The sequence below is a fragment of the Symphalangus syndactylus genome, chromosome 13, assembly GCF_028878055.3.
Source record: "Symphalangus syndactylus isolate Jambi chromosome 13, NHGRI_mSymSyn1-v2.1_pri, whole genome shotgun sequence".
Lineage (NCBI taxonomy): Eukaryota > Metazoa > Chordata > Mammalia > Primates > Hylobatidae > Symphalangus > Symphalangus syndactylus.
The window spans coordinates 86564339-86591840 of record NC_072435.2 but is presented as its reverse complement, the minus strand read 5'-3'; the positions used below and the strand labels follow the sequence as shown (position 1 = coordinate 86591840).

The window sequence follows — 27502 nt, the reverse complement described above, 5'->3', positions numbered from 1 at the left end:
TGCACATATACATATACATCATGCACACATGCAGTCATATATATGTATATATGTATGTATATATGTATATATGTGTGTATATATATATATACTTGTACATATATCCAGTCATTTTCTAAAAAGCAGAACAAGAAATTTCAAAATAGATTTTAAATGTCATGTTTAGATGTTTGCTTATTCCACTATTTAAACATATGCAGGCCAGTACATAAAAATTAGCTACAAATTAGACCAATTTTTAAACTGAGCTGAAAACAACTGGGAACATTATGGGTATGTAGGTTAAATGAGTAATTTATGCTTATTTTGTTTTTTATCATGCCCTCTGTTAATTTTAATTAAACATATATCATGGCCAGGTGCAGTGGCTCACGCCTGTAATCTCAGCACTTTGGGAGGCCGAGTCAGGTGGAACACCTGAGGTCAGGAGTTCGAGAGCAGCCTGGCCAACATGGTGAAACCCTGTCTCTACTAACAAAAAATACAAAACTTAGTTGGGCATGGTGGCACATGCTGTAATCCCAGCTCCTCGGGAGGCTGAGGCAGGACAATTGCTGGAACCCGGGAGGCAGAGGTTGCAGTGAGCTGAAATTGCGCCACTGCACTCCAGACAAAGTGAGACTTCATCTCAAAAAAACAAACAAAACAATTTAATTAAACATATATCAAAACAAGCAAGGACTTAGCGGAAATTACAGGTTAGATAAAGTGAGTTTAACAAATAATTAACAAATAATTATGAGTAGTTTTTTTCTTATTTTCTGCAGGGCACCATTATAAACTTGTCTTAGGACCTTGTCTTAGAGTTGCTTATGTGAATAAAAATGCTTTTTTGTGTGTGTTTGTATGTTTCTAAAGGAAAAAAGATCTATCCCCTTTTCTTGACTGGAAAAACCTGGGTTTAAGCCAACCTGATTTTACTCTATAAATATTTAAATCTCCTTTCTTTTCTCTAGTCATTTCTGATAATTCCTCTACTTTATACTGATAGTGTGGTAGACTCTGAAGACACATGTCGTAGGTGCATCTGGTGGTAACTGGGGTGCAATTTAAATTCACAAGAGCAACCCCAAATGGAGTGGGCGAGTGGCCAAATTACAAGGTTCTATGCATCCATAGGAATACACCAGATAATTAGGGATTCTAATTAGAAAAGTAATATATTATTATGGAATGAGCTCCAGGCTTCTGGAAGCTCATTTAAAATGTTAAATTTCTTTGGAAGGTCTTTATGTTTTCTTTTCATTTGAAGACCCAAATTCCTTTTGCAAAAATCAGTTTTAACTTAAAACCTTTAACATGTCTGCCCTTAATTAATCAGGATTCAAGGACTGTAAATTGTAGGTTTATCCTATCAATTTGATTCTCAAATCCTGGTAGATGTCCCCAAAAGAAGAAAAGAAAAAGCGTAAAACTCCATACTCAAAAGTGCCCATTAGTCAGCTTTCACCATGCCAAGTTGTCAAGTGATATCACAGTTATGATCTTTAAAGCATTCAAAAAAAGCTGGAGAACTTTGTGTGAAGAGCTGGATTTTATGGCTTTTGTGTGTGCCAAAGGGATTGTCCAACAGAAAGTACCCTGGAAAGCCTAATTATTACTCCACATATAGTACGTGGCATTATAAGCTATTTTGAGGTTTTTGGAAAGGGAGAGCTATGAGTGACAACCACAGCAGGGCGTGCTGAGGAATTTAAACCCAACTCTATCATCTCCCTGCTGGCAGAACATAAAACGCATAATGCTGTTTTAGTAATCAATCTTTCATGTATTTATTTTAAGGAAAAATAATTTCATTAAAACTTACAGAGTGGGAAAAGGAGTGATATAAAAGTCAACATAGTACATTTATATCCAATGAGAATTATTTTTTAAAACATTATGCCTGCTATTTACAACGGTAGCATTCGTTTCATACTTAAAATCACAGCAGCTTTTGTGACACTTTTTTTAGGAAATAATGAAAAATCTGATCTGGATTAAGACTCAAGTTAAATATTTTTAAGAACTCTTTAATTCTTGTACATGTAGGTTGTTGTATAAACAAAATAATGTTGGGAGAATGAACTCAGAAACATAGAAGCTATCAGTCATTTATCAGATTTGCCTCTATGCTTTGTTATTCTATTATATTTGAAAGGGTCTTCAGACAGAGATGAGAATTTAAAGACAATAAATGAAGAGCATTGTTTTATGATTGTGACTTCAATATACAAGTCTAGTGAGAACTATCTCTAAGTCAGATTTGTGGATATGTCAATACTGTTTAAAATGAAATTCAGCTATCTCCCCTTTTCATCCTGGAAGCATTTTATACGTCAGCATTGTCTACTGTTTAGTTGCAGAATCTTTTGCTCAGCGGTCATTATAACGTTGGAGGGCACGCCTTAATGCCTAACATGTGTAAAAGATATTTACATATAGTAACCAGTAATTTTACTTACATTTTCTCCCAAGCATTGTGGAATCTCAAAAGCCTTCGACTCTACGCTTCAAGTCCAAAAAAACTAAGCAGATTTGTGATACCACTTCTTTTTCATGGTTCTAGATAAAACAAATAAGAATTTTCTTTCTAGTAAAATAAATGAATTTGCCTCTCTGGTTTTCCACTCTAAGTACTAAGAAGAAGGGAGGTACAATACTTAAAGTTAAGGATTATTCTAACTAGGATAGAATAAATAGAAAAAAAATAATTAATTTTCCCTGTAGATCTATATCCATGACCAAGGATAAATGAAAACTATGACATTAGGATTCGAGACAGTGTTTTGTTATTTTGTGTTTATTTCAGACTTATTGTTTTAAAGCAAAATCAGCTTATTACCACTTTGAAAATGAGAAAAACCAAATCCAAGTTTTAATTCAGACTTTACTAATAGTTCTATGTCACATGATTAATAAACCTCTGGGGGATATAGCTTTTAAATATTATAATAAAAATAAGTGATATTTGGCTTTTTGTTTTTCCCTTTGAGGGTGAAATAGAGCTAATGGTCTTTGAATCTGACCTCTTTGCTGCTATTCCCATTTTCTCCAAAAGGTGGCGCATGTGTAATCTTTTTCTTTATCAGGGTGCAAAGAACCCGGGGAGCCAGAGGGACCTGAGTGAATTTTCAGAATTGTTTTTCTTCAACAAACTCAAGGTGGCCACATCAGAAATCTGCATTTCTGCAGTGGCAGTTTCTTTATGCTCAAAGAACCCTTCAAATAAGAATTAATCTGACTTTGTGAAAGAAAAACATGCTTCCTATGCTTCCCATCTTAGTTTGGTTTAAACTTTGGAGTTCTTTATGCCAAGTTTATTTTATAATGTTTTTCTTCCTTTCTGATCTTAGACTGAAGTTCTATTTTTTTAAAGATAACCTTGACTCATGTGTTGTCCTTCTTAATTAGAATTCATAAGCAACACACAAGTATGTCTGGACTCTGTCTAAACAAAGCTCTTTGACAGCACAAATGCAGAAGGATAAATCTATCAGACAGGAGAAATCTTTTGAACTGTGGGGAGATAAGAGGGAGTCAGAAGTACAGAGGGAAAGGAAAACATGTTAGAGAGATTCTCATGATGAGACAGGAATTCACAGATGAGACCTAAAATCAAACACACAGTTTTTCCCAGCAATTCACTTAAATGTGCTTCCAAACTTTGTAGCTGAAAGAAAAATTTAAATATGAACTAACGAAGTCCAACCACTTCACTTTACTTTACAGATGAGGAAACCAAGTCCCAAAAGATGAAGCCATGTATTTAGTGAAATACAACGAATTCTGTTTCTGTTTCTGGTGAAAGAATACAAGGATCTGTCAAAGAGGTGTGTTAAGTCACAAGTTGCAGAAAGCAAGACTTAATAGTTTTGAAAACTGGAGTCTTTGAAATCATGATTCTTTTTTATTTAGGCATGTATTATTTTGGTCACTATGCTGTTTTAGACACTCTCCTCTGCTCCACAGATGAATATGGTCATTCATTAGCCATTAACTTGTAGATCTGTGCTGTCCAATGCAGTAGCCACTGGCCACGTGAGTATTTCATTGAATTTTAAACTAATTTAAATGAAATGAAATGAAAAATTTAGTTCATCCATTGCACTAGCCGTATTTCAAGTGCTTAGCAGTTGCATGTAGCTAGTGGCTACTATTTAAACAGGGCACATATACAGGCATAATTGTACTTCACTTTATTGTGCTTTGCAGATATTGCATTTTTCACAAATTGAAAGTTTGTGGCAACTCTGCATGGAGCAAGTCTATTGGTGCCATTTTCCAACAACATGTGCTCACTTCGTGTCTCTGTGTCCCATTTTGGTAATTCTCACAATATTTCAAACTTGCTATTTCTGTTATGGTGAACTGTGATCAGTGGTCTTTGATGTTACTGTTGTAATTATTTTGGAGTGCCATGAACCACACTCATGTAAAACAGTGAACTTAATAGGTAAATATTGTGTGTGTTACAATAGCTCCACCAACTGACCCTTCATCTTTCTTCCTCTCCTTAATTTATCTCCCTCTCCTTGGGCCCCCCATTCTCTGAGACACAACAATATTGAAATTAGGCCAACTCATAACTCTAAAATGGCCTCTAAAATGATCAAGTGAAAGGAAGAGTCACATGTCTCTCACTTTTAATCGAGAGCTAGAAATGATTAAGCTTAGGGAGGATGGCATGTTGAGAGCCAAGACAGGCTGAAAGCTAAGCCTCTTGTGCTGAATAGTTAGCCCAATTGTGAATGCAAAATAAAAGTTCTTAAAGAAGATTAAAAGTGCCACTCCAGGTCAGGCATGGTGGCTCACGCCTGTAATTCTAGCACTTTGGGAGGCCGAGGTGGGTGGATTGCCTGAGCCCAGAAGTTCAAGACCAGCCTGGGCAAAATGGTGAAACCCCACCTCTACTAAAATAAAAAAAATTAGCTGGGTGTGGCAGTATGCACCTGCAATCCTAGTTACTTGGGAGGCCGAAGCAGGAGAATTGCTTGAACCTGGGAGGCGGATGTTGCAGTGAGCTGAGATTGCGCCATTGCACTCCAGCCTGGGTGACAGAGTGAGACTCCGTCTCAAAAAGAAACAATCAATCAATAAAAGTGCTACTCCAGTGAACATAGAAATACGAGAAAGTGAAACAGCTTTATTGCTAGTATAGGAAAGATTTGAGTGGTCTGGATAGAAGATTAAACTAGCCACATCATTCCCTTAGACAAAAGCCTAATCTAGAGCTAGGCCCAAACTCTCTTCAATTCTATGAAGGCTGAGAGAGGTAAGGAAGTTGCAGAAGAAAAGTTTGAGGCTAGCAGAGGTTGGTTCATGAGGTTTAAGGAAAGCAACCATCTCCGTAACATAAAAGTACAAAGTGAAGGCACAGTGCCAAAGCAAGTTATCCAGAAGATCAAGCTAAAATAATCCATGATGGTGGCTACCTTAAACAACAGATTCTCAGTGAAGATGAATGTCTTCTATTGGAAGAAATGCTGTATAGGATTTGCATAGCAAGAGAGGAGAAGTCAATGCCTGGTTCAAATCTACGAGGGACAGGCTTACTCTCTTGTTAGGGGATAGAGCATCTTGTGATTTTAATTTGAAGCCAATGCTAATTTGCCATTCCAAAAATCTTTGGGCACTTAAGAATTATGTTAAATTGGCTCTGCCTGTGTTCTGTAAATGCAACAACACAGCCTGGATGGCAGTACACCTGTTTACAGCATGGTTTATTGAATATTTAATCCCACTGTTGAGATCTATTGCTCAGTAAAAAAGATTCATTTAAAAATATTATTGTTCATTGACAATGCACCTAGTTACTCAAGAGCTCTGATGAAGATGTACAAAGTGATTGATGTTGTTTTTATTCTTGCTAACACAACATTCATTCTGCAGCTTATGGATCAAGGAGTAATTTTGACTTTCAAGTCTTGTCATTTAAGAAACACATTTTGTAAGGCCATCAGTGCCATCAACTGATTCCTCTGATGGATCTGGGAAAAATAAATTGAAAACCTTCTGGAAAGGACTCATCATTCTAGATACCATCCATAACATTCATAATTCAAAATGTCAAGATTAACAGGAGTTTATTCACCCATCCATCATAGATGACTTTGAGAAGTTCAAGATTTTGTTGTAGGAAGTTAACTAGAGATATGGTAGAAATAACAAGAGATTAGGATTAGAAGTAGAGCCTGAAGATGTGACTGAATTGCTGCAATCTCATAATAAAACAGGCAAATGAGAAGTTACTTTTTGTGGATGTTCAAGAAAGTGGTTTCTTGAGATGGAATCTACTCCTGGTGAAGATGCTATGAATGTTGTTGAACAGAGGACTTGGAATATTAAATAAACTTAATTGATAAAGCAGCAGCAGGGTTTGAGAATATTGACTCCAGTTTTGAAATAGTTCTACTGTGGGTAAAATGCTGTCAAACTGCATCACATGCTAGATAAATCTTTCGGGACACGAAGAGTCAGTCAGTGGGGCAAACTTCATTGCTGTCTCATTTTAAGAAATTTCCACGGGCATGTCAACCTTCAGCAACCCCCACCCTGATTAACTAGCAGCCATCAACACTGACGCAAGACCCTCCACTGGCAAATAGATCATGATTCACTGAAGGCTCAGATGATTCTCATTTTTAAGCAATACAGTATTTTAAAATTAATGTATGTAGATTTTTTAGCCATAGTGCTACTTCACACTTAATAGACTGTAATATAGTGTACAAATGACTTGTATATGCACCGGAAAATGAAAAAATTGTGCATCTCGCTTTCCTGTAATATGTGCTTTAAAACGAAAATTACAATATCTCCAAGATACGGTTGTAGAACTTCCCATCGTTGCTGAAAGTTCTCTTGCACAGCAGTGTTATAGATTGATCATTAATTGTAGAGAGTATAAAGAGAGTATAACACAAGGTCAGTTACGTAGTGTGATAGGCTAATCCCGTGTGTAATAGCTGAAAATATTTGTTTCATAATTTGTTTGGGTTCATAAGAAAATTTACAACCAGCCATGGAAAATTCTCAGGTTAATGTCTTCTTATGCCCTCTGCCGCTCTGTTTCTTCCTCTACTTTGGACTTCTCTAATACTTTTCACATTTTAGAGTTCACAACAAATCTTTTTGAGTACTCTATTTATTTCCTCTTGTGTGTGTTATACAATTATGCAGTTATACAAATTTTGCAGTGTCTGTTAAATGTATACTGTACAACAGGCATTGCACCAGGGAACTAAAAAGGAAGACACAGAAGATGCTATATAATAATAAACCAGGCAGGAGCAAACACATCTCCAGAGTTCAACCAAGATAGGAATGATCTCCTCAGACCATTTGAAGTAGCAAAAGCAAGTATTATTCGCTTAACTGTGTATATTGTGAGATGGAAGTTTTATTCTGAGGAGTGAAGTGACTTGCCCAAAATAATACAGAAGATAGCCGGGGACAGTGGCTCATGCCTGTAATCCCAGCACTTTGGGAGGTGGGAGGATCACCTTAGGTGAGGAGTTCGAGACCAGCCTGGCCAACATGGCAAAACCCTACTAAAAATATAAAGATTAGCCAGGCATGGTGGCGGACGCCTGTAAGCCCAGCTACTCAGGAGGCTGAGGCATGAGAATTGCTTGAACCTGGGAGGGGGAGATTGCAGTGAGCCGTGATTGCGCCACTGCACTCCAGCCTGGGAGATAGAGTGAGACTCTGTCTCCGAAAACAAAACAAACAACAACAACAAAAATACAGAAGATAAAAAACATATCTTCAAACTGGAATTCATGTTTTTAACTTCAAGTCCAGTATGTCCAGTGCACTTTCGAATCTGTTACCAACCCTGCGGTAGAGATTGGTTTATGCCAACTTTCTAATTTTTTCCAACATCTTCCAAGGAACTATCAAATAAGTTGTGCCTTGCATATATATATCGACATTCTCTTTTTTGTAAGTTCAATTTTCAGAATTTTCTTGAATAAAGACAGAATTATATTTGTGTTTTTACCCAGACTTCTCTTTGGAGCGCTAAACTAAGTTGTAAAACACTCCTGGGTTGAATTGATCTGTGCTTCCTGATGTTCTATCAATACATTGAAAATACTTTGAAATCTTAGGGGTTGTCAGAACTTAAACACAAATGAATGCTCTTTCTATATAGAAAGCAATACCATATATCTATAGAGAAAGATAATTCATTTATGTTTAAGATCCATATGCATACATGCATATATGCATGTGTGTATATATATATATATATATATATATATATATATATATATATATACACGCATATATATGGATCTAATTCTTGTCCATTGGCAGATGGATGGGATTACACTGTGTGCAGGCAATCGGAGCAGCATCAGTAACCCACAACTGTTCAGTTTGGGCACTTCCCCTGACTTTCTGCATAATAGCATGATTCGTTTAGGCACACCTAAATCCAGATGTTATCCTAATTCTAGGTCTTATATATTTTCTCTTTGCAACATTCCTTTCTTGGAAATTTGGTGGCACCACTCCATCAGTCAAGTGGCCTTAACAGAACCCTATACTGCCTCTGAACCGTATTATTTGTCAATGTATCACATAAACCATATGTCACTCAGTAGGGCCTCCTAAGAAAGAGTATGATAGAGAATTTCTCCCACATATACAAGTTATCAGTCACATGTTAAGTTTTATGTTTTGAAGGGGTACTCTGTGCTACTTGCAATACTTTTAGTCCCAGCTTGTATTAAAGTGAGATGGTGCTGCATTTACTTACAAAATAAACCTAGTTAGAGATTACCCTTATCTTCATCAATAGAAACTTCCAATAGTGTGGCCATCTTTTTTTTTTTTATTATTATACTTTAAGTTGTAGGGTACATGTGCACAATGTGCAGGTTTGTTATGTATGTATACATGTGCCATGTTGGCTTGCTGCACTCATTAACTCATCATTTACATTAGGTATTTCTCCTAATGCTATCCCTCCCCCATTCCCCCACCCCATGGCAGGCCCCAGTGTGTGATGTTCCCCGCCTTGTGTCCAAGTGTTCTCATTGTTCAATTCCCAACTATGAGTGAGAACATGTGGTGTTTGGTTTTCTGTCCTTGCGATAGTTTGCTCAGAATGATGGTTTCCAGCTTCAGCCATGTCCCTACAAAGGACATGAACTCATCCTTTTTTATGGCTGCATAGTATTCCATGGTGTATATGTGCCACATTTTCTTAATCCAGTCTATCATTGATGGACATTTGGGTTGGTTCCAAGTCTTTGCTATTGTGAATAGTGAGTGTGGCCATCTTTCTTATCATAATCAGCAAATTCACTGTAAAGGATTTAATTGACTGCAACATTTTTGGAAAATTCTTTTCAGGTCTTCGTGAAGCAGTGCCTAATCACACCATTCTTTTGACTTTGTCAAACTCTCCTGCCAAAACAAACAATAAATAAACCAACAAAAATCTTCTCTCTTCTACTTTTAGTGATCAATGCTCCTTTCTTTCCAATCTATCAATTTTGTTCTCTTTTTATTTTTAATTTACAAATAATAATTGTATATATTTATATGGTGCAATATGATGTTTTGATGCATGTATACATTGTGAAATGATCAAATGGCTAATTAACATATCGATCACCCCAAATATTTATTATTTCTTTGCAATGGACACATTTTAAATTCTCTTTTAGTTATTTTGAAATACACAATACATTATTAATTATAGTGAAATGATCAAATGACTAATTAACCTATCTATTACCTCAAATATGTATTATTTCTTTGCAATGGACACATTTTAAATTCTCTTTTGGTTATTTTGAAATATACAATACATTTTTATTAATTATAGTCACCTTTGCTGTGCAATACAATGCCTGAATTTATTTCTTCTATCTAACTTTGTACCTGTTGACCAACATCTCCCCTTTCCCTGACTACCTCCTCCCCCAGCCACAGATGGAAACAACCTAAATGTCCATCAAAAGATGAATGAGGTTTTTAAAATGTGATATATATACACAATGGAATACTATTCAGCCTTACTAAAACAGGAAATTCTGTCATTTGTGACAGTATAAGTGAACCTAGAGGACATTATGTTATGTGAAATAAGCCAGGCACAGAAAGACAAATAGCATATTATATGTAGAATATTAAAAAGCCAAACTTATAGAAATTGAGTAGAATGATAGTTACCAATCCATCAATTTTAATTTGGAGAATTTTGTCCTTTATATCCACAATTCATTTGCTCCTCTCTTTTAAGGATTTCCTCTAGGATCTTAGAATTCAAAAGTTCTCATAAACAAAAGTTCTATTCATGCATTTCAAATATACCATTCTTGTATAACAAAAGTGCATTTATGCATTCAATTAACATATACTGCCCAGTATAGTGAAACAAATGGACTTCTTCATAGGAAAATATTTTCTACCTGTGTGGCTTTGGGCAAAAGACTTTATTACACTGGACTTTAATACTCTCATCTGAAAAATTAGGTGGAAAATAAAAAAGAAAACGATACTGTTGGTATTCTATTTTTCTCAGTTTTCTTTAAGTGTCTAGTAAGAAAAGCGTAGTAGTTGGTAATTTTTTTTCTTATGGGTTATGTGACAAAGCTTTGATCAAAATATTACTTGCTATAATATATTATCACCGGTGAAAACAGTTTTGGAAAACAAAATATTTTGGTTAAAGATAAAATGTGTCATTTTCTTGAGGATTTTTATGATTGCTAAAAAGGCTAGAGCTGGAAATTTTACAAAATAAACATTCTGATACTAGCTATAAAAATAAGGGAAAATACCTGTTAAGCTGAGGAGTAAATTTCTACTATTAAAATTTATCCCAACCTATGTTATATAGCATTAGAAAATACTGCAATACTCTTAAATAATATTTGCCTGGAAATTGGATGCATAATTAGAATGCTATTTGTAGTTATTTCAGCTGGAATTATTTGTTCTGTGGCTTGAGAATCTTTCCATAGACAGAAGGGATACAGAGCAGACTTTCTGTAGACCAAGCTTCCAACTCACAGGTCTCTCTCTCTCTCTCTCAAAGCCACATCGCATATTTTAAGTAGCCAATTTCACATTTTTAAAAAAGTATGTATCTTGATCACACTGAGATGTGTGGCTCTTAGTATTCAAAGAAAATTGTGTATACAAGAAACAAATTCTAAATCTGAGTTATTACTTTAAAAATATTTTAGAAACCAAAGTTGCCAGATCATCACCTTAGAAAATTTTCTTCCAAAAAATTTTTACTTATGTGATCTGTATACTGGCTAACTCAGTCTCACTGTGGGATCATCTGAAGTCTCAGATCCATGAAACTTTACTGAATATATGGGCTCACATTAGTCTATGTATATTTATGGCACCTGTTGCTCAGTGTTATAGTACTATTTGTTTCATTATTTATCCCTTTTAGGGCTCCACTCTCTACAGAGAAATTATGAGATCCCAAAGTGTATGACTTGCTTATTACATGTCTTTGACCTGAGCAAAGCACTAACCAGACTGTAAGAATTCTCCTTAAAATATAAATGCAATCAAATTATGTGGAAACAAATTTTGGACAAATTACTCTTGAACAACAACAACAACAAAACCTGATGCATAGAAAATGAAGACATAAATTATTTGTATTTATTAATTTTGACCACATGATTTTGCACTCAGCTGATATGTAATCATTATTTATTGATGCATCATGAAAAGTCTTTTCTTTTTTCTGATTCCATGTTTGGCAAAATGTAACTTATAATTACCATCCATTTTGTGATGGTAAAATATCCATTTAGAACAAAAAAAAGCATAAAAATCCATCTCAATTTAAAATGACAACCTAGTGTTTACTAGCTTAAATTTTTCCATCTACATATAAATTTTGTTCATCACCATTAGGTTACTGATATTAGTTAAATTGCAAAGATTTCTAACCTGCCCTGTCTCAAATTTAGGAGCACAAAGTCAATATCTTCTGAGGTTCCTTTTTAACAAAAATTGGAAATTAAAAGGAGACTGGGAAACTGTAATTTTGCTGTAGCTTGAACTTGTTCAGATTAGAAAAGGGACCAAGTTCTGAAAAAAACTCTTCTCTGGATAACGTCCAGTACTACTCTATGCCAAATACCTTTTTTTTCCCCTGTAAAGTGAGAAAAGGGTTTTTTTAAATAAAGAAAAAATTATTGAAAATGATTTATGTTCGTTCTACTGTGACTGTAACCAGGTTTGCTAATCTCACATTTTTAGTTATCTTGACATCAAGGTTTTTTTTTTTTTGATTCTTTCATTTTTATTTTTTTAAACCTCTAACTTACCTAGAATGACTTATGATTAAACAACTTCCCAACACAGTTATAGATCTATTAAGGGACAAAAGCCAAGCAAAGTACAGATGGATAAAATGACGTCGGCAAATTTTTAAATTTACAAACATTAAAAATAGAGACATTGTCTTTTATCTCTCTGAATATTTATATTCACAATATAAAATGAAGTCATGAAGCTATGCCCATCTGTTTATTTTTTAAAATCCGTGGTGTCAACAGTTTAAAAGTTTCCAGTAAAAAGCAGGAATGAAAGCATTCTTGTGGAATGTAGTCAAATCAAAGAATTCTGTCCAGATCTTGAAAACAAACAAGATTTTTGGCTTATTTTGCAGAAGAGTTTGGATCATGCATGTAACTTTAATAATTTGTAAACACTTTTGCAACTGAATATATATATGACATATATCAGTATATATATTTTAATTAGAAGCAAAGTGCTAAGGAGACACCATGTAGGTTAATGATTATAAAAATCTTGATGACATAAAGCACAGCTTAGAAGCTGGTGGTGTTGATGGTAGATAGGCTACCAGCATGGAAGGAGGATATTGAAACTGGGAAGAATCACTTGTGTCTGGGTATTATTTACTGGGACTTGACTATGAACATGACACTAGAGAATATCAAAGCATCCATGGTCTTTCTTTGTTCCCTTAGTCTATGCTCCACCATGCTCCGCTCCATCTGGGCCTTAGAAAGTTAATTTCTGCAAACTGCCTCACTGTAATTTCTTTGCCAGCTGGCTTCTGCTTCTAACCAGCCAGCGGCCCTAGTGCACTGAGATAGGAAGGTGGGAGGAGAGGAAGTTGTACATTACCTTGTCCTTGGTAATAACTTTTTTTCCTTTTTCCCACTAGAAAGCATCATTTTTGCAATTCTAATCCTCAGTGAATGCTGGTAACACCATTTCTTCCTCATGCCGCTTTGGTCCTGTGAGAGGAAATTACTTTCAGCTGTTGCTAGTCTCTGCATGCTCCACCATCCCTGATTTACTCCTTTTGCTGTTCCTATACCTCAGAAAGTACAATACATTAATGTTTTGTTTTGTTTTTCATTTGAACCATCTGAAGTGAGTTCTGTTTCTTGTCAGGACTCCAGACAATAAAAATAACTGTATTCTTTACAAGTAGATATCCAAACACAGACTAATAACATTGGATTTTTATTTCATTCTAAAGACAAAAATAAACTCAAGATGGATTAAAGAAAGAAACTTAAGACCTAGAATTGTAAAACTACTAGAAGAAAAACATAGGGGAAAAGTTCCACAGCATTGTTCTAGGCAATGATTTCTTTGATATTACCCCAAAAGCACAGTCAACAAAAGCAAAAATAGACAAATGAAATTTCATCAAACTAAAAAAACTTTACAGCAAAAAAAAAGAATTAAAAGAAAAATTACAGATTAAAAGAAAATACTTGCAAACCATATAGCTGATAAGGGGCAAATGTCCAAAATATATGAATCTTAAACAATTCAATAACAGGAAAACAACCCAATTAATTAAAACATGGGCAAAGAACTTTGCTATGGTCTGGCTGTCCTCCAAAACTCGTGCTGAAACAACGACCAGTGTGATAGTATTAAGTGGTGTGGCCTGTAGAAGGTGATTAGTCATGAGGCCTTCTCTCTTCTGAAGGGGACTAAGGCCCTTAAAAAGAGGCTTATTCAGCATTCAGCCCTTTTGCCTTTTCACCTTCCACTATGTGAGGATACAGCAATAATGTGCCATCTTGGAAACAGAGGGCAGCCCTCACCAGGCACGGAACTTGTTGATGCCTTGATCTTGGACTTTCATAGCTCCAGAACTGTGAAAAACAAATTACTGTTATTTACAAATGATCAAGTCTGTAGTATTTTATTATGTCAGCACAAATGGATTAAGGCAAACCTCAACAGACACTGCTTAAATAAAGAAATTTAAAAGGTGACTAGACATATGAAAAAATGCTCAACATCTCTAATCATCAGGAAAATGCAAATTAAACCACAATGGAATATCACCTAACACTTATTAGAATGGCTATTATTCAGAAAATAAAAGATGAACGTTAGGATGTGGAGAAATGAATCCTGGTAAATGGTTAGTGGGAATATAACTTAGTACAACCATAATGAAAAACAGGATTTTGAAAAAACTGAAAATTGAATTATCATATGATCTAGCAATCCCACTTCTGGCTATATATTCAAGGGAATCAATATCAGTATGTTGAAAAGATACCTGTACTCCTGTGTTCATTGCTACATTGTTCACAATAGCCAAGATAGGAAAGTAATCTCAGTGTCCATCAATAGATGAACTGATAAAGAAAATATGTTACATATGCACAATGGAACACTATATAGCCTTAAAAAAGGAGGAAATTCTGTCATTTGTTTCAACACTGATGAACTAGAAAACATTATGCTAAGTGAAATAAGCCAGGCATGGGAGGACAAATACTACATGATCTCACTTACGTGTGTAATCTAAAATATTCAAATCCACAGAAGTAGAGTAGAATAGTGGTTACCAGGGGCTGGGGAATGGGAGAGGCAGTGGGCAAATAGGGGAAGAAGAGATGTTGTCCAAAAGGTACCAGGCTTCAGTTTGACAGGATAAATAAGTTTCAGTGATCTATTGAACAACATGATGTCTATACTTAATAGTGATATATTGTATATTTCAAAATGGTTCAGAGTAGATTTTAAGTGCTCTCACCACAAATAAAAAATAGGTGAAGTGATAGATATGTTAGCTTGATTTAATTGTAATATTCTACAGTATACACTGTATGCATATACATCAAAATATCTCATCGTGCCCCGTAAAAATATAGGATTATTATATGTCAATTAAACATGTTTAAAAAGTGGATATCTGTACAATGTGAAAAGAAAGGGCGGGCTTTGTTTATTATCTCACTGGCCATGGAAATGTAATTAAGACACTCAGCCAAGTAAAAATTATGAAAATTGAAAAAAATTATACCTATTGTATACTTTTTAAAAACATATGAAAGGAAATAGTAATTAACATTACTGATTGATTGCAACGTGTTAGCTGCATCCCTGTGAATTAAGCACTAATGGTGCCTCCATTTTAAAATATAGAAACTGGATGGGTGTGGTGGCTTATGCCTGTAATGCCAGCACTTTGGGAGGCCAAAGAGGGAGGATCACTTGAAGTCAGGAGTTTGAGACCAGCCTGGTCAACATGGTGAAACCTCGTCTCTACTAAAAATACAAAAATTAGCCATGTGTGGTGGTGTGTGCCTGTAATCCCAGCTACTCAGGAGGCTGAGGCATGAGAATTGCTTGAACCCAGTTGAGGGTTCAGTGAGCCGAGGTTGCAGTGAGCCGAGATGGTGCCATTGCACTCCAACCTCGGTGACAGAGGGAGACTCCATCCCCAAAAATTAAAAATAAAATGAAATATAGAAACTAAGGTACTGAGAAGTTAAGTGACTTGCCTAAGGTCACACAGTTATGGAATGGTGGAGGAAGAATTGGAACTCAGGCAGATCAGCTCCTATGCCTACACTCTTAACCACTAAACACTGCTAACCTCTTAGAAAACACAAAGTTAAGGGAAGTAACATTTATTAAATACCTGCTACATGTCTGGAAGTGTAATAGGTGCTTTCTCTCATACCATCTCATTTATTGCCCTTTCACGGCACTGAGGCTGATGTCCATTCCCTATTTTAAGAGGTACTTTCCTGTCTGGCTTTCTGTGACACCACTTGCCCTTCTGGCTTTCCTACTCTTTGCCAGCCACTTCCTCTCTCATTTCCTCTGTTGGCCCTTTCTTAACTTGTCAAGCTCTAAACATCTGAGCATTCTGAATTTCCTACTTGCTTCTATGCCTCCTGATTAAGCTCAAGTAACTGAGTGACTTTAAAAGCCAACTATATTTGGATGACTCCAGTGTTTTTATTTCCAACTTGTCCCCCCTCCTAAATGTATGTTCAAATGTTCTCCTTGACAGCTTTGGGTGCTCAGTAAGCATCTCAAACTTCATATTAATTAATTTCTTCCTCAACTTGCTTCTCTCTGTCACTTCCATTTTTATTAAATATCATCAGTATCTGTTCCAGTGGATCAAGCCAAAAATTCAAGAATTATCCTGGAACATGCACACGTTTCTTCTCCCAATATTGTATCACCGGTAACTTCTGTCATCTCTACATCCAGAACATGTTCCAGTCTATCTGTGTCTCTTGCTGCTGACTGCCTTCATCATTTGCCTCAGCAATTGTAGTAGTTTCCAAACTTACCTTCCTCTTTCCAGTCTTGCCGTCCTTCAAATATTTCTACAGATAGAAGCCAAAATAATTTTTATAAACATAGCATGCCACTTGACTGCTTCAAATCCTTTATTAGTTTCTAAATAAAATGCAATCTGACCCCTCCTTTATGTGGAGTCTAAACCTCACCTAAACTGTTTTCTGTTGAAAGAATGAATCCTGTCATAGAAATGTTTGGTCTTTATAACCATATGCCACTTTTCACCAAAGTAGAAATAGAGGCAAGCGTGTGTGTGACTATTTTCTCCCCTCCCTCAGTAACTCCTGAAATCAGTTTCTTTGTAGCCTCTACTAAAGGTAAGACATAGTACTATGGTGGGCATTTTTCATGTATTATCTTAGTAATTATTTATAATGACAATTTGAGGAGGTTGCTATTGCCCATATTTGATTTTGAGAAACAAGACTCAAAGAGCTTAAGTAACTTTCTCAAAGTCACAGTGCTCCTCAGTGGGAAAGTGTTGGCCTGATACCAGGTCTGTAAATAAAAAAACAGTAGTCAACCACGTGGCTATACCACCTCCTCAAAAAGACAGTACATATCTTTTTCATTCCTCCAAATTATGCACACACACCCAGATCTATTTGTCTCACCTTTTTTAAAACGTATTTCAAATTCAGGGGTACATGTGCAGGTTTGTTATTTAGATAAACTTGTGTCATGGGGGCTTGTTGTACAGATTGTTTCATCACCCAGGTATTAAGCCTAGTACCCATTAGTTATTTTTCCTGATTCTTTTTCTCCTCCCACTTTCCATCCTCTGATAGACCTCAGTGTGTGTTTTTCCCCTCTACGTGTCCATGTGTTCTCATTATTTAGCTCTCACTTATAAATGAGAACATGCAGTATTCGGTTTTCTGTTCCTGTATTAGTTTGCTAAGGATAATTGGTCTACAGCACCATCCATGTTCCTGTAAAGAACATGATCTTGTTTTTTTTTTTTGTGGCTGCACAGTATTCCATGATGTATATGTACCACATTTTCTATTTCCAGTCTATCACTGCTGATGGGCATTTAGGTTGATTTCATGTCTTTGCTATTGTGAATAGTGCTACAATGAATATATCCACTCATGTGTCTTTGTGATAGAATAATTTATATTCCTTTGAGTATATACCCAGTAATGGGATTGCTGGGTCAAATAGTATTTTTGTTTTTTAGGTCTTTGAGGAATTGCCACACTGTTTTCCACAATGTTTGAACTAATTTACACCCCTACCAATAGCGTATAAGTGTTCCTTCTTCTCTGCAATCTCACCAGCATGTATTATTTTTTGACTATTTAATAATAGCAATTCTGACTAGTGTTAGATGGTATCTAATTGTGGTTTTGATTTCCATTTCTCTAATGATCAGTGATGATGAGGGTTTTTTTTTTTTCCATATATTTGTTTGCCACATGTATTTCTTCTTTTGGAAAAGAAGAATGTTCTTTGTCCACTTTTTAATTGGGCTGTTTGTTTTTTATTTCTTGAAATTTGTGTAAGTTTCTTATAAGTGGTGGATATTAGACCTTTGTCAGATGCATAATTTGCAAAAATTTTTACCCATTCTGTAGGTTATCTGTTGACTTTGTTGATGGTTTATTTGCTGTGCAGAAGCTATTTAATTTAATTAGATCCCATTTGTCAATTTTTGCTTTTGTTACGATTGCTTTAGACATCTTCATCATAAAATCTTTGCCTGTTCCTATGTCCAGAATGATATTGCCTAAGTTTTCTTCCAGGGTTTTTCTAGTTTGGGTTTTGAGCCCAGGAATAAGGCTGCACACCTGTAGTTATCTTCAACAAAGGTCATAAAAACAAGCAATGGGGAAAGGACTCCCTATTCAATAAATGGTGCTTAGATAACTGGCTAGCCATATGCAGAGGACTGAAATTAGATCCCTTCCTTATGCCATATACAAAAATCTACTCAAGATTAATTAAAGACTTAAATATTTTTCTCTTCTAGGGAATGTTAACTTTTTTGCCAGGGATGAATGTTATATAGACTCTGTAGATGAAATGCAAAGATAGCAGTTTTGTTAAACCCCTAATACTATTCCATTTCTCCTTGGCTTGTCCCAAAACAATTGCCAAAAAATTCTTAACTGTATAATACAAGTCAGAAGGACATCTCATATAAGTATTTAAAGGGAATTTATTGAATAAATAAACATTTTATTAATGTCTTCTTAATTTGAGCTTGTGATAATTTTTAACCAGTCAGGAAATTTGTAATTAAAGTTTTATAACAAAGATGTAATCATTTACACATGTGGTTATGATCAATACTTCCTATGTAAAGGAAAATAATTTCATATCAAATGGTTTTGATTCACAATGGAGAGAAAGAACACCAAAATATTATGTTAATTAACATAATAATAGACATGCAACATAATACCCAAATTCTACCATAGTGGGCATCAGAGTGATAAGCGTACACAAGGATTCCATCTTGTTCATGCTGAGAGGGAAACATTGTGATTTCTAGCTTGAACAACAACTCTTTAATATTGCCAGGAATGTAGTTTACTATACAAGTTTCTGTTTTGACAAGAGTCAGTGCATTAATTAATATGTTGTTTCAAAATATTTTGCAGATTATTTCCTTTTCATGACCAAGGAAATATATTATTCTGTTTATTTCAAATAAATCATGAATCAAGTTTTTTTTTCTTTCTTGCCTTGTAAAGTTCTTGCAATAGACAGCACTACCAGTAAGAAGTTAAGAAATGTGGTCCTTAAAGCAATTCAAATTAAAAACTGTTCAATGTTACTTAGACTTATTCTGACACTTCAGATTGATCCCTTCACCTATGTTTACTTGGGTGCACTTTCAACAATAAGCATTTTTATTTGTTTATTTTTAAAAATAAAGATTGAGATGCTATGCTGAGAATATACAAATATTTAGGCAATCGTGATTTTATGGGAACATTTTTTTTTGCATGACTTGTGAACTGATCTTGATGAAAATTTTCTGAAAGTGTTTCAAAAATGTCTTGAGCACTAACATCATTGTGATATCTACTATAATGACTATTGTAAAAGATACCAGCTATTTCCATGCCTACATTCTGCTAAAATTATTACTTTTAAAATTATACCCATGCTTGATCATCTTGCTTTATGTCCTAAACATGACAGCCATTATACTTCTGACCTACTTTTCTGCATTACTCAAACGTTTCTTTAATGAGATACAACATAATCAGTAATGATTCCAATAGTCATTTGCTTTTGGATAATTTCCTCTCCCTTCCTCTGGTAAACTCTGAAATAAATTTAAGAACATTGAGTAATGGCAGAATTGGATATGGACCAAGCCCAATTAGTGTTTAAAAATTACACTGGTGCCTATCACAAAGGATTAATCTTTTCAGAGAGTAGACACAACTGAAAATATTCTCAAAATGAAGTTATCTCCTTTATGACCCTGTAAACATGATTTGGTCTTTATGACTTGGAAACAAATATGAACGGATCTTACCAACATATCTGGAAGAAATGAAATAGAAAATACTATTAAGCATTACTTTCATAACTCAAATTTAGTTATCAGATTGCTCAATAAATTATCTATAAGAACCTGGAGGAAAAGGAGTAAAGAGAAAAATGTTAGTATTCTGTTGGCAATGATGAAAAAAAAAAAAGGTCTTAGAGAAATGATGAAGCCAAACTGGGTGTGCCATAGAGAAGTGGACACTTTTAATCTTTCCCCAGATGAATGGAGTTCTTATTTCTACATCTGCATCCTCCTTGTCCTTTGCTCTGCTCTCCATATGATACTTTCCAACTGGTTGCTCATTGGTCTTCACTGTTTACCCTGCCACTTTATTTTACTATGTTCATTACTTATGTTGCTACTTCCAATTTTAAAAAATAATTTATTCCTGTAATTCAGTCCTTCTCTTTAGGCTTTCATAGAGTTAGTTAGAATTTGTCAGTACTTGAATGGATGTCATCTTTTTTCTTCTTCATAGTGAATCATAAAAAAAATTATCAACGTTGTGACTTAATTTATAAAGACACACTTTAAGTGCTATTTCTCTTTCTCTTTTGACACTTTTCTTCTCTTTTACATTTCTCCTTTGACTCAGGATCTGTTCCTCTTCACCTTCTACATTTATTTCTCCGGTCACTTTAGTTCAAATCACGGCAGGCATACACTTATTTTCTATAGCCTTTCTCTTAATTACTTCTCTAGATAACTCCCCCCGTTTCTTCTTTCTTTCCCACTGAAATCTGATGAACTTTCTTATTCTGTCTGCTCTACTGAGCAAGCGTTCCCATTTGCAAAGAGATAACTTGCAACCTCCATAATGACCGTTTTCCTCCTACTTTTTGTCTTGCCATCAACAGAAAATGTCTTAATTTTACTTCTCCCCTGAGAAAGCTTTTCATCCTGTCTCCCTTCCTTTTAATAGTTTTTGGGTCTTCTTTGCATCGTACAGATGTTACCATTCAGTTTTTAAAGTTCCCCTTTCATTCTGAGCCCTCAAAACTGACCCAGCTGCATCTGTCTCTACTCATTTTGATTTATTACTGAGAAGTTTGCTCAACTTTATTCTTCTCCAAACAAATTTTGTGCACTGCACTCTCTGCCTTGGTGTTTTCATTTAAAAAGTTGCCCCTGTGTTCTATATACCCTGAATTTTTTTCAATTACAAATTATCTGAAGCTTTTCCCAATCTGTCCTTGGCTATCTCTTACCAGATTTTTTTTTTGTGGGGAACTCCCTTGTCATGTTACTACCTCAAATTAATATGTCCCTGCTATGGTATACATTCTGTGGTCCCCTAAAATTCATATGTTGCAATCCTAACCCTCAAGGTGATGTGATTAGAAATTGAGGCCTTTGGGAGGTGATTAGGTCATGGGTACAGAGGCCTCATGAATGGGATTAGTGTTCTTACAAAAGAGGTGCCAGAGAGACCTCCCCTCACCCCTCTCTTCCACCATTTGAGGAAACAGCTAGAAGCCACCATCTATGAACCAGAAAGTGGGCCCTAGTCACATGCTGAAGCTGCTGGCACCTCAGTCTTGGAATTCATAGCCCCCAAATCTATGAGAAATACATTTCTATTACTTATAAACTGCTTAGTTTATGGCCTTTATAAAAAGTTGCCCTTGTGTTCTATATACAATAGCAAACTGAATGGAATAGGACACCTCCTATCCAAATTTCAAACCAGTCTCTTGTTGTAATGTCTAGTATGTCACACTGACTCTGGACTATGTCATTCATAGGGCTGTTTATTTTTGTCATCCCTCTAATACTGTGGAAACAAATAGCCTTCTACATTGCTATTCAAAGTGTGGTTCCTTTATTTGCATTATTAACATCGCTCTAGTGCTTTTAAAAAATGCACACAGTCAAGTTGAACTGCAGACCTTCTGAATTATCATCTGCATTTTAATACAATCTCTAGGTAATATTTTTACACAGTAAAGTGTAAGAGGCACTGGCAAACTACATATATGAAAACCGGAGGATACATGAAAATCACCTCAGTGAGTTTAAGTGTTTTGTGTTGCCTCAAAGTCTTTCAATTTCTCTTGGAAATTGAAAGAGAAACAGCTATACATGAAGTATTGCAGTTTCTATGTTTCTTCTCCTTATTCAAATTTAGCAAATACTCTCCTTCCCAGTATGCATTGTGATCACGTAGCTGAATCTCTTCCCATGCCTATGGGCGAAGTTAGGCAATTATTTTATTTACCATTTTGCTAACAGAAAAACTGAAAAGAGAAAATTATGATGTGATTTTCTTAGAGTCACCTAGATAATCACAAGTACAATAAAAACACATATGCAAGGTCCTTAACCCTTGGTTTAAAATGTGTTTCATTACTATGCTGTTGTTTGTTGAATGAATGTATAATCCTTTACCAATTTTTTCATTCGTGTTAATTTTTAAATATTAGGACACTTGAATTCTGCATTATTGTCAAAAACTAATTGGAAATATAGTCACATCAGTAGCATTTTATCAAGTATACTTTGAGAGAAAGTAATAAAAAATTGAAGATTTATAAATCACATGCAAGGAAGAGTACCATATTTCTTTATAAATGCATAGAGGTTGGTGAAAAACATTCACAAGAGAAAATACATTAGCCCAGATATCTTTTGGAGAATATTACTAGAATAATTCAGTCATACATGACATCGTCTTTCAACCTTTATCACCTCTTAATCCAATTTGTCTTGACAGTCTGTCCCACAACCCAAACATTAGCTTGTTCACTTTCTCTTCAAATCAGTGAAAGTGCAATAATTTACCCCCCTTCCTCCATATGTCTTAAATATTTCTAAAATTGAAATTGGAGGGGTGGGTTTGGGGAAGAAATAGAAGCCCATTGAGGGACATTAAAAACTTTATGAAGGTTCACAAGAATTAAGAACTACTTATTTTCATAGGGGAGTGATAGTCTAATTTGAGAGTCCTAACAACTAGTCTCTTAGTAACTAGATAAATTTATTTTTATTTTTTAAAAACTTTTATTTTAAGTTCAGGGTACATGTGTAGGTTCGTTATGTAGGTAAAGTTGTGTCATGGAGGTTTGTTATACAGATTATTCCATCACCCAGGCATTAAGCCTAGTACCCATTAGTTATTTTTCCTGATCCTTTCTCTCCTCCCACCTCCCTGGGGTCTGGTAGACCCCAGTGTGTGTTGTTCCCTCCGTGTGTCCATGCATTCTCCTTACTTAGCTCCTATATATAAGTGAGCACATGTGGTATTTGGTTTTCTATTCCTGTGTTAGTTTGCTAAGCATAATTGGCCTCCAGCTCCATCCATGTCCCTGCAAAGGACATGGCCTCATTCTTTTTCATGGCTGCATAGTATTCCATGGTGTGTATGTACTACATTTTGTTAATCCAGTCTATCAATGATGGGTATTTAGGTTGATTCCATGTCTTGGTTCTCTTGAATAGTGCATCAATGAATATGTGCATGCATGTGTCTTTATAATAGAATTATTGATATTCCTTTGGTTACATAAATCCTGGTAATGGGATTGCTGGGTTAAATGGTATTTCTGTCTTTAGATCTTTAAGGAATTGCCTCCCTGTGATCCACGATGGCTGAACTAATTTACACTCCCACCAACAGTGTATAAGTGTTCTTTTTTCTCCACAATCTTGTCAGCATCTGTTATTTTTTGACTTTCTAAGTTTTACAACGTAGTGATTTGCAAAATAAATCTATTAGCTAGTAATTGCGGCATGTAAATGGAAGATGACATCTACAGCTGAAAGCAAACTGTGCTACTAATTCATAACTTAAAATATTGTTAAAATATTTCACTAGACTCTTCCATTTGTGTATTGCTCTTAAAAACTTTGCATTTTATGATGAACAATGTAGAAATTAATGTTATGGGCAAAATAAAAATCAAGGTGGCAGCATGTGCAATAAATATAGAATTTGGGGTATATGTAGAACTCAGTTTGGCCTTTGTATCTGCTACTTATTGTGTGAACTTAAATAAGTAATAGAGTGACCTACTCCGCTGGATTTCCTTGGGATTTTTTTGGTTTTAAAAGTGAAAGTCCTACATCTATGAAACTCTTTTTATTTCAGGCAAACCAGGAAGCTTGTCCACCCTAATAAGTGGCTTAGACTTTCTAAGCATCAGGTCTTTTGCCTGAAATTTATACATATGAGATAAGATTCAAATATATCTCCTTCTCTCTCTATATATAGATACATACTCTACTATACTACCTATAAACATTAATTATCTAGAAAATACACCATGAATGTAACAGATAAATCACAGCTATAGGAGGGGATGATATAACAAACTGGGCAGCAGAATTTGCACTTTGAACACAAATTCACTAATACAAGTGGCTTCTCTAAAAACTCCTGGAGTAAAATGAAAATTTAAGTGGAAAACAAAATGCAATTTGATTTAGTAACAGTAGAAGGAGTCAAGAATTTGAGATATTTCGCAGTCTGAAAAAAAAATTTTCAGTTTTTAAGAGTAGACAGTATTGGCAATACTATTTAGCCCACAACTGAAAGGAGGGAAATTGAATGTCATTTTTCACTGAATTTCCAGAGTTTCATGGTATATCTTCTTTAAACAAAGTAAAAGGGCATCTCCATGATTTATTTTCTGCTCTAACTTAATCAAGTTTTAACAAGAGGTTTTCAGGAATGTGAAGACTCCTTATTTCTGTGGAAGAACTCCATTTATTCAGTTGTTCTTGCAGTCCTAGAATAAGGGCACACTGAACTCCTCCATGCCAGAAAATGAACCTGACATTGTGGGTGTATGATTATCATCCCTATCCTGGATGAATTCATAACTTGAGGGGGAAGTCAGGTATGTAGTGAGATGGGTAAAATGCAATCTGATACATGCTAAATAGAATTCTGAAAGTGCTGTGGAGACAAAAATGAAGAACAGCTATTGCCTAAAGGACTCTTCAGAGCTTGTGACACTTGAGTGGAGTCTTAAAGGATGAGTTAGGATTCACCAAGGAGAACAGAATTAGAAAGGCTTTGCCACAAAAGAAACAGCATATTCAAATGCAAAAGAGCATGAGGAAAGCGTCTTTCTTTGGGGGAGAGCAATGCTGGCAGAATGTTGGTTAGATCAGAATGATAGACAGAAATGCATTTGGAGAAACTTTCCTAACATTATTATTTTATAACACTAAGACCTTTAGCCTTTTTCTTGTAGGTGTTAAGGAAACATCAAAATTATTTAAAGAGAAAAGTGAGAAGCTTGGATTCTTGTATTTGAAAAAATAACTTTGGCAGAATGTGTTGGAAGGGTTAGTGTTATGAGGAAAACTACAGATAAAAAGTCTGGAGAGAAGTCTACTGTATTACTCAGAAGAAACATAAAAATAGCCAAAACAAGCTAGTGATCATTGAGAAAAAGGAAGAAAGTAGGGTTTAGATTGGGCATTTTTCTGTAGGACTCTTCAAACCATTGATTGCAGAGGAATGCTAGGAGGCAGATTCATTTGGGCAACATGTTGGATTGCGCATTTTAGGTGGAATTTCACTAGCTTGACCAATCCTTGTTGCATCAGGAGAGTCATAAAAGGAATCTGTGCTTGAACCTTGGGATACTTTGGGGCCATTGCAACTTCAAAAGCCTGTAATTTAAAATAATATTATTTTATGCCTTTCTTTGTAATTTTGATCATTGCTGGTTTACAGTTGGTTTTGTCTCAAATAAGAACAGAAACCCCTGCTCTTTTTTGCTTTCCATTTGTTTAACAGATCTTTCTCTATCCCTTTACTTTAAGCCTATGGATGTCTTTGCATGCAAGATGGTTCTCTTGAAGACAGAATACAGTGGGGCCTTGCTTTTTTATCCAACTTGCCACTTTGTGCCTTTTAAGTGGGATGTTTAACCTATTTACATTAAAGGTTAACATGAATATGTGTGAATTTGATCCTTTCATTGTGTTGTTAGCTGGTTATTATGTAGACTTGATTGTATATTTTCTTTCTAGTTTCAATAATCTATGTATTTAAGTGTGTTTTTGTGGTGGCAGGTACTAGTCTTTCATTTCCATGTTTAGCATGGAAATGACCTCTTGTAAGGCAGGTCTCGTGGTATTGAATTCTCTTAGTGTTTCCTTGTCTGAAAAAGATTTTATTTCTCCTTAGCTTATGAAGCTTAGTTTAGCTAGATATAAAATTTTCAGTTGGAATTTTTTTTCTTTAAGGATGCTGAACATAGGCCCCCAATCTCTTCTGACTTGTAGATTTTCTGCTGAAAAGTCCACTGTTAGCCTACTGGAGCTCCCTTTGTAGGTGAACTTCTCCTTCTGCTTACCTGTCTTTAATATTTTTTCTTTCACATTGATCTTGGAGACTCTGATGACTACCTGTCTTGAGGATGGTTCAACTCAAAAAGAAGACTGAACTATTCTAAATATATATGCACCCAATACTGAGCACCCAGATTCATAAAACACATTCTTAGATACCTACAAAGAGACTTATATAACCACACAATAATTTTGGGAGACTTTAATACCTAACTGACAGTATTGGACAGATCATTGAGGCAGAATACTAACAAAGATATATGGAATCTAAAACACAACAGTTGACCAAATGGACCTAACAGACATCTACAGAACATTTGACTCAACAAAAACAGAATATACATTCTTCTCAATTGCACATGGAACATATTCTAAAATTGACTGCACAGTCAGCAAGAAAGCGATTCTTAACAAATTTAAAAAAAAAACCTGAAATCATATGAACCGTCCTCTTGGATCACAGTGCAATAAAACGAGAAGTCAATACCAAGAATATCTCTCAAAACCATACAATTAAATGAAAATTACACAATCTGCTCCTGAATGACTTTTGGGTAAACCAGGACATTAAGGCAGAAATCAATAAATTATTTGAAACTAATGAAAGCAAAGATACAACATACCAGAATGCTAAAGCAGTGTTAAGAGAAAAGTTTTTATTTTATTTTAAAGTTCTGGGGTACTTGTGGAGGATGTGCAGGTTTGTTACATAGATAAATATGTGCCATGGTGGGTTGCTGCACCTATCAACCCATCACCTAGCAATTAAGCCTACCATGCATTAGCTATTTTTCTTAATGCTCTCCTTCCCCCACCACACATGACAGGCCCCAGTGTGTGTTGTTCCCCTCCCTGTGTCCATATGTTCTTATTGTTCAGTTCCCACTTATAAGTGAGAACATGCGGTGTTTGGTTTTCTGTTCTTGCATTAGTTTTCTGAGAATAATGGCTTCTTGCTCCATCCGTGTCCTTGCAAAGTACATGATCTCATTTCTTTTTATGGCTACGTAGTATTCCATGGTGTATATGTACCATATTTTGTTTATCCAATCTATCATTGATGGGCATTTGGGTCTATTTCATGTCTTTGCTATC

At 35.3% G+C, this 27502-nt stretch overlaps 1 long non-coding RNA gene across 1 annotated transcript in view; it reads right to left on the bottom strand.

The window, feature by feature from the left end:
* Window positions 1-2742, bottom strand: part of LOC129460602 (uncharacterized) — a 43156-nt gene extending 40414 nt beyond the window's left edge. Inside the window, exon 1 of the long non-coding RNA XR_008650274.1 lies at window positions 2441-2742. This is a non-coding gene — a long non-coding RNA (uncharacterized lncRNA). The remainder of the gene's footprint in view (window positions 1-2440) is intronic.
* Window positions 2743-27502: the final 24760 nt, after the last annotated feature.